At 42.2% G+C, this 7,927-nt stretch overlaps 1 non-coding gene across 1 annotated transcript; it reads right to left on the bottom strand.

Moving 5' to 3' along the window:
* Window positions 1-5,231: 5,231 nt before the first annotated feature.
* On the bottom strand, window positions 5,232-5,337 carry LOC140824944 (small nucleolar RNA R71). The gene has a single exon (XR_012116556.1). It is a non-coding gene; the product is annotated as a small nucleolar RNA R71 (small nucleolar RNA).
* Window positions 5,338-7,927: the final 2,590 nt, after the last annotated feature.

The raw sequence follows: 7,927 nt of genomic DNA, 5'->3' as shown, positions 1-7,927 counted from the left end.
TATTCACAACGGGATCCCTAGAGTTTTAGTCGAGTCGCATATAGACATGATTAGACTCGCATTGCATGATTATATATGAATGACATTCATATTAGCATGTTTCATGTTTTAGATTGTTTTATTGCATGTATACATGTTTATACTGGGATTTGTTCTCACCGGTTTTCCGGCTGTTGTTATGTCTGTATGTGTGCATAACAACAGGTGGGGCAGGATCTGGGTCGAGACAGAGACGAGATTGATATAGCGTGGAGACTACGGGCGCAGCAGAGGACTAGTGTTTTACTCGCTTTGTACTGCTTGTAGATAGTGGTTTGTTTAAACACTAGTTGGTTGAATGTAGTAAAACAAGACATGTATATTATGTTTGTATGTTGTAAAATAAATAAAGAACTGATGTTGTTTAGTTACATTTGAGTTAATGTAAAAAGCGAAAATTAGACCCACTTTTTATATTAATGATCCATTTAATCCCAAGAAAAAGAATTAGAGCCCGGGTCCCCACAGTATGCGCCTCTGTCAAGACGTCTCGTCGAATATCATCACCAACAGGAATACATATACGGCCTCTGAATGTCACCAAACCATCTCCATTCAACCCAAACTCTGAATTACCTCTCTCCTCTGCTCTAGCTCTCAACTCTATCAACTGTGAATCGATGGCTTGCTCTATACGGATCCTGTCCGTCAATGTAGCCCGAATGACCAACGCTGAAAAGCGAGCAATGGTTACTGGAACTACCAAAGCTATCTCCTCTCTCTGCAAGTCTAACAACAACGGCTGCTGAATCATCGAACTCAAAGAAGAACTCGACTTACGGCTCAAAGCATCCGCTACAACATTCGCTTTCCCTGGGTGGTAATTGATCGTCACATCATAGTCTTTGACAAGCTCTAACCACCGTCTCTGTCGCATATTGAGCTCCTTCTGAGAGAACAAATACTTCAAACTCTTGTGGTCCGTAAAAATTTCACACTTTTCGTCACAAAAATAATTTCTCCAGATTTTCAGGGCGAAAACCACAGCTGTCAGCTCCAAATCATGCGTAGGATAATTCTTCTCGTAGTCCTTCAACTGGCAAGAAGCATAGGCTATAACTTTCCCACGTTGCATCAGCACTGCACCAAGACCCTTCTTCGACGAATCGGTAAAAACAACAAAATCCTCTGAACCACTTGGCAATGCAAGTACCGGAGCTGTAGTCAACTTATCTTTCAACTCTTGGAATCCACTTTGGCATCATTGGACCACTCAAACTTCACAGTCTTCCTCGTCAAATTGGTTAACGGCAGGGCAATCCTGGAAAAGTCTGAAATGAAACGACGATAATAACCCGCCAAACCAAGAAAACTGCGTACCTCTGATACAGTGGTAGGGATAGACCATTTCTGAATCGCCTCAATCTTCGTTGGATCAACAACTATACCATCCTTCGAAACAACATGGCCTAAGAAAGAAATCTGCTCCAACCAGAACTCACATTTCTTCAACTTAGCATACAACCTCTTCTCTCTCAGCAACTGAAGGACAACTCTAATGTGCTCTGCATGAAGCTCTCTGGTCTTGGAATAGATCAAAATGTCGTCGATGAAAACAATGACGAAGCTATCCAAATACGTCTTGAACACCCGGTTCATCAGGTCCTTGAAGACTGAAGGAGCATTGGTCAGACCAAAGACATCACAAGAAATTCATAATGACCGTACCTGGTCCGAAACGCCATCTTAGGGATATTAGACTCCCTAACCTTCAACTGATAATAGCCAGATCGCAGATCAATCTTCGAAAATACGGTAGCCCCATGCAGTTGATCAAACAAGTCATTTATCCGTGGGAACGGATATTTATTCTCGATAGTCACTTTGTTGATCTCTCTATAGTCAATGCAAAGCCGCAAAGACCCATCTTTCTTCTTGACGAAAAGAACCGGAGCTCCCCAAGGCGAAGAACTTGGCCGAATGAAACCTTTATCCAAAAGATCTTGCAACTGAGTCTTCAACTCTTTCATCTCTGTAGGGGCCATTCTATGCGGAGCCTTAGAAATAGGAACCGTACCTGGAACTAGATCAATCACAAACTCTACATCTCTGTCCGGTGGCAAACCCATCACATCATCCTCAAATACATCAGAGAACTCCCTCACAACATCAATATCATCAATATTCAATTTAACCATTCTATCAACATCAATAATCGAAGCCAGAAACCCATCACAACCTCTAAACTGCAACTTCTTAGCCTCAAGACACGAAATAAAAGGAAGGACCAGCGAAGTACCTGCGCTGGCGAGCATACCTTCCCTATTGCCATCATCTGCAAATTTCACCGTCTTAGCAACGCAATCAATCACTGCACGATAGGTTGATAGACAATCCATGCCAAGTATAATATCAAATGCGACCATCGGGATAACAATCAAATCAGCATAATCCACTCGCTCATCAATTTGAACAGAGCACGCATACACAATAGACGTCGGGCACAATACATCCCCCGAAGGCAAAACGACATTAAACTGGAGGGGAATAACAGAAGGAACTATACCCAAAGATCTCAAAAATAGTTCAGACATAAAAGAATGGGTAGCACCTGTATCAATCAATGTCGTAGCTACTCTGCCTGAAATTAAAATAGTGCTACAGATCACAGAAGAATCATGGTTTATACCTTCCTTCGTCATGGTAAAGATGCGACCCTGCACCTTCTCTTTACTCGCTCCTCTTGGACAGTCTTTGGCAATATGACCTGCAGTGCCACATCGATAACAAGTATGAGTACCAAATCTGCACTCTCCCGAATGATGTCTACTGCACATGGGACACAAAGGCTTCTCGGGATCAAATGGAACTGCCGGTGGTTTAGGACTCGGCTCTAACTTGCCTTTTACTTTGAAACTATCTTTTCCTCTTTGATTCGAACCCTGGCCTCTCTGAGCAATGGCCTGCTGCCTCGCTTGTCTCTCTTTAGCAATGTCTTTCTCATCTTGCTCGGCCAACAAAGCCTTGGCCACAATCTCTTTGAATGTCACAGCTTTCGACATGTTGATATCCCTCCGGATCTCTGCTCGAAGGCCTCTAATGAAATGAGCACTGATAGGTGGTGTTTTTACGTGTTTATTGCATTGGTTTAGTTGTGTTTGCATTGTGCATGCATGCATTTCTTTTACATTTTGTTCATTTTAGAGTAATCGTTTGCATTTTCTCATGTCTCACTTGTATGTGATGAATTTGCAGGAAAAATGGTCGGAAAACGAAAATCAGTGCGAAAATGTAGAAGCCAAGAAGAATCAGACAGAATAGGCGGCGCCCGAGTGGTAGTTTTATACCGCCCGGGCGCGAAAGATGACTAGCAAGAAGAATCAGACAGAAAGTGTGGCGCTCGGGCGGTAATTTTCTACCGCCCAGGCGCGAGAAGATGCATCCGAAGACAGAACAGTCGGCGCTCGAGCGGTGTATTTCTACCGCCCGAGCGCGAATGCCGCACAAGCCCAGGGAGAATACAGAAAGTGTGGCGCTCGAGCGGTACTTTTCTACCGCCCGAGCGCCACCTATTTTTGGAAAATATTGTACGCGATTCTCTACCTTATTTTGGAGGTGTGGTTGATATGGAAGGATGATGGACGATTTTTGGGGGCTCATTCAGACATCATTCTTCAGCCGCCGCAAGCTTGGGAGAGGAATTCACGCTTGGATTGAAGATTCGAAGCTTTCCGGGCACCGTTCTTCATGTTTTTCGTCAATTCTAGTATTTCTAACTTAGTTGTTATCTTCTAAACATTGTTTTGCTTATTTTAATTATGAATTCTAGTAGCTAAATTTTATTATTTGTTGGGATTAAAGGGGATCCTACCCCGAACGTTGAGTTGAATTAATTTACATTTCGGTTGTGCGTTTTACTTGATTTTACTAATGTTTTATCGTGTCATTGAAGCGTAGCTAACTTTAACAACGTTTTCGTATCACGAGTGAGTTCGAGAGAATAACGAGTGATAGGATCGAGTAGTAGAATTCGCGGATCTACAATTTACATAGATATATGAAATTGGATACATGCCGATAGTCATAGTCCTAAGGGTCGAAAACTAGGGGATTTTATAGATCGAAATGCGATTCGCTCGTGATAAATAATTAAAGATATTTCATTACTTCATTGAGTGGAATTAGTTTGGCATAGCTCGAGAGAGTGTGTTCAATAGATTAGGAAATCCTGTCGGAAGCGTAGACCACGATCGAACGAATTAATAAATTAACGAGGGGTAGGTGAACCGAGATTCCCAACAAATCCATTTTTCATTGAATTTTACTCAACCATTTTAGACATTATATCTCAGTACTTGATTTTAAATCTCTTTATTTGCATTCTTATCTGATTTTAGTAGTGATAAAACAATCAAATCACTTTTCGTTGCTAAATGTTCAATAACTGAAAATAATAATTGTTAAACACAGTCTTCAGTGGAACGATACTCGTACTCACGTACACTATATTATAACTTGACATCGTGCACTTGCGATCAATTTTTGAGCATACAAAATAATATCTTATTGGGGATTTAACTGTGCAAGTTTTGCTCGACCAAGTTTTTGGCGCCGTTGCCGGGGACTGTTAATCTACAATTTTATTTTTAGTTATTCGCTTTAGCATTGTCTTATTATTCTTGAGCTGACACTCCATATTTTATTCCAGGTATCTTGTCTAGTGCATGCCAAAGTCACTTGACGTGGAGCTTGAGTTCGACCCTGAAATTGAAAGAACTTTTCGCAGGAGAAGACAGCAGCAAAGACTGAAGAACTGATGGAGAGGCACGAGCAAGAGCATGAGGAGGAGCGCCGTGAAGAGAGACATATTGAGATGCCACGCCGCATACAAATGTTAGAGTATGCCCAGCCTTCTTTGGATGGTGCACGCCCTAGCATTGTGAGGCCTATTGTGCGGGCAAATCACTTTGAAATCAAGCCAGCTATAATCCAGATGATTCAGAACACAGTCCAATTCGGAGGAACTGCAGTAGATGACCCAAACACCCACATCACGGATTTTCTTGAGATTTACGATACTTTTAAATTCAATGGAGTTTCTGATGATGCTGTTAGGTTTCGTTTATTTCATTTCTCTTTACGTGATAAAGATAAAGCATGGTTGAATTGTTTGCCTGTAGGTTCAATCACCACATGGGAGGACATGGCGAAAGCGTTTCTTATCAAATACTTTCCTCCATAAAAAACCATGAAGCTGTGGGCAGACATTACAACATTTGCTCAATTCGATCAGGAATCTCTATATGAGGCATGGGAGCGTTTCAAGGATCTACTACGAAGATGCCCACATCACGAGTTACCACTTGGGTTAGTCGTTTAAACATTTTATTATGGTTTGCTTACTCCTAACCGTACTATGATAGATGCGGCTGCTTGTGGAAACCTGTTGAGAAAGACCGCGGAGGAAGGATATGAATTGTTAGAGGAAATGGCTGCTAGCAGCTATCATCCTCAGTCTGACAGGAACAACCAGCGGAGAAGTGCAGGAGTTCACCAGGTAACTGATTTTTCTGCTATTACTGCACAACTTGACGCTTTAAACAGGAAAATAGACGGCTTGAATGTGGGTGGCACGGCTATGCGTCTTCAAGAGATATTCTGTGAAAAGTGTGGAGGAGAGAACTATGTGAAAGACTGTCAAGATGAAAATCCCTTCTATGTGCAAAATGAGGCACCGGTGAATCAAGTGGGAGTCCAAAACCACCCAAGGAATGACCCTTATTCGAACACATACAATCCTGGGTGGAGGCAACATCCCAACTTCTCGTGGGGCGGTCAAAACAGTCAGAATAGACCGCAAGGAGGACAACAATATGGAAAACAACCGATGTATAGATCCGATCCTCCTAGAGAAGAAAAGTCCAACTTGGAACAAATGATGTCTAAGTTTATTTCATCCACTGAAACTCGACTCCAAAAGCAAGATGCATCAATAAAGGGGCTCGAGAATCAAATTGGACAGTTGGCCAAGATGATAGCAAGTAGAGAGCCGGGCACCTTGCCAAGTAATACCGAGACTAATCCAAAAGAGCAAGTGAAGGCCATTGAGTTGAAGAGCGGAAAAGTTTTGGAGCCTAGAGAAAAAGAGAAAAGCCAAGTGCCGGATGAACAAGATGCGACATCAAAAGGTAAGTCATCTAACCCTACACCGGCACACACTACGCAGGCTAAGATTTTTATCCCTCCACCTTTCCCTGCAGCATTGAAAAAAGCAAAACTAGATGCACAATTCGGTAAATTTCTTGAGGTATTTAAAAAATTGCATATCAATATTCCTTTTGCCGATGCGTTGATGCAAATGCCTAGTTATGCTAAATTTCTTAAGGACATCTTAGCAAACAAGAAGAAGTTGGAGGATCACATGACGGTAAATTTGACTGAAAGCTGCTCTGCCTTAGTGCAAAACAAAATCCCACCGAAACTGAAAGACCCAGGGAGTTTCTCTATTCCTTGCATGATTGGTGATGTTGTTTTTCATAAAGCATTGTGTGATCTCGGTGCCAGTATTAATCTTATGCCATTGTCTTTGTTTAGGAAACTTGGGTTGGGAGAACCAAAGCCGACGAGGATGTCTCTACAACTAGCTGATAGATCTGTCAAGTACCCCTGCAGAGTGATTGAGGATGTGCTAGTGAAAGTGGACAAATTCATTTTCCCTGCGGACTTCGTGGTGCTTGACATGGAGGAGGATGGGTAGATGCCTCTGATTTTGGGTAGATCGTTCCTTGCAACTGGCAAGGCACTGATTGATGTGCAAGAGGGGAAGTTGAAACTGAGAGTGGGCGAGGATGAGATTACTTTTGATGTTTTTCATGCACTTAAGCACACACTGCATTCTGATAGTTGTTTTAGAATTGATGCTTTTGACTCTCTTGCGTCTCACTATGTGCAGGATGCTCTTAGGGACCCTTTGGAGGCCACTATAAATACTGAATTGGCAGAAGAGGAGTTGGATGAAGAAAGAGCTGAAATAGTAGCACACTTTAATGCCAACCATCCATGGAGAAAGCCAATGAGGATGCGACTGGAGGATCTAGGAGAACGGAGAGATTTGACCCCTCAAAGGTCAAGCATCGAGGATCCACCAACACTTGAGCTGAAGCTGTTGCCTCCACACCTCAAGTACGTATACTTAGGTGAGACTAACACTTTACCTGTCATTATTTCTGCTGCTTTGACAGATGTGATGGAGGACAAACTGTTGGAGGTATTGAAAGCACACAAGGGTGCATTTGCGTGGAAGGTGGCGGATATCAAAGGGATTAATCCATCAGTCTGCATGCACAAGATCTTGATGGAAGAGAAGTACTCACCTCATGTGCAACCTCAGCGAAGACTGAATCCAAAGATGCAAGAGGTAGTAAAGGCTGAAACAATTAAGCTTCTCGATGCAGGTATTATCTATCCTATATCTGATAGTGCATGGGTAAGTCCTGTTCAGTGTGTGCCAAAAAAGGGTGGGATTACTGTGATTACAAATGAGAATAATAAATTAATACCCACTAGGACTGTTACGGGATGGCGTGTGTGCATTGATTATAGGAAATTAAATGATGCCACCCGTAAAGACCACTTTCCCCTTCCCTTTATCGATCAAATGCTTGAAAGGTTAGCGGGTCATGAATTTTATTGCTTTTTGGATGGGTATTCAGGGTACAACCAAATTATGATTGAGAAGACCACTTTCACTTGTCCTTACGGCACTTTTGCTTTTAGACGAATGCCCTTTGGTTTGTGTAATGCGCCGGCCACTTTTCAGCGATGCATGACTGCTATATTTCACGACATGATAGAAACGTTTCTTGAAATTTTTATGGATGACTTCTTGATATTTGGCTCTTCTTTTGATGATTGTTTGCAGAATTTGAAGGTGGTGTTGAAGAGATGC

This window comes from Primulina eburnea, chromosome 2, assembly GCF_022965805.1.
Source record: "Primulina eburnea isolate SZY01 chromosome 2, ASM2296580v1, whole genome shotgun sequence".
Taxonomy (NCBI): domain Eukaryota; kingdom Viridiplantae; phylum Streptophyta; class Magnoliopsida; order Lamiales; family Gesneriaceae; genus Primulina; species Primulina eburnea.
This window is presented reverse-complemented; position numbering and strand designations above follow the sequence as displayed.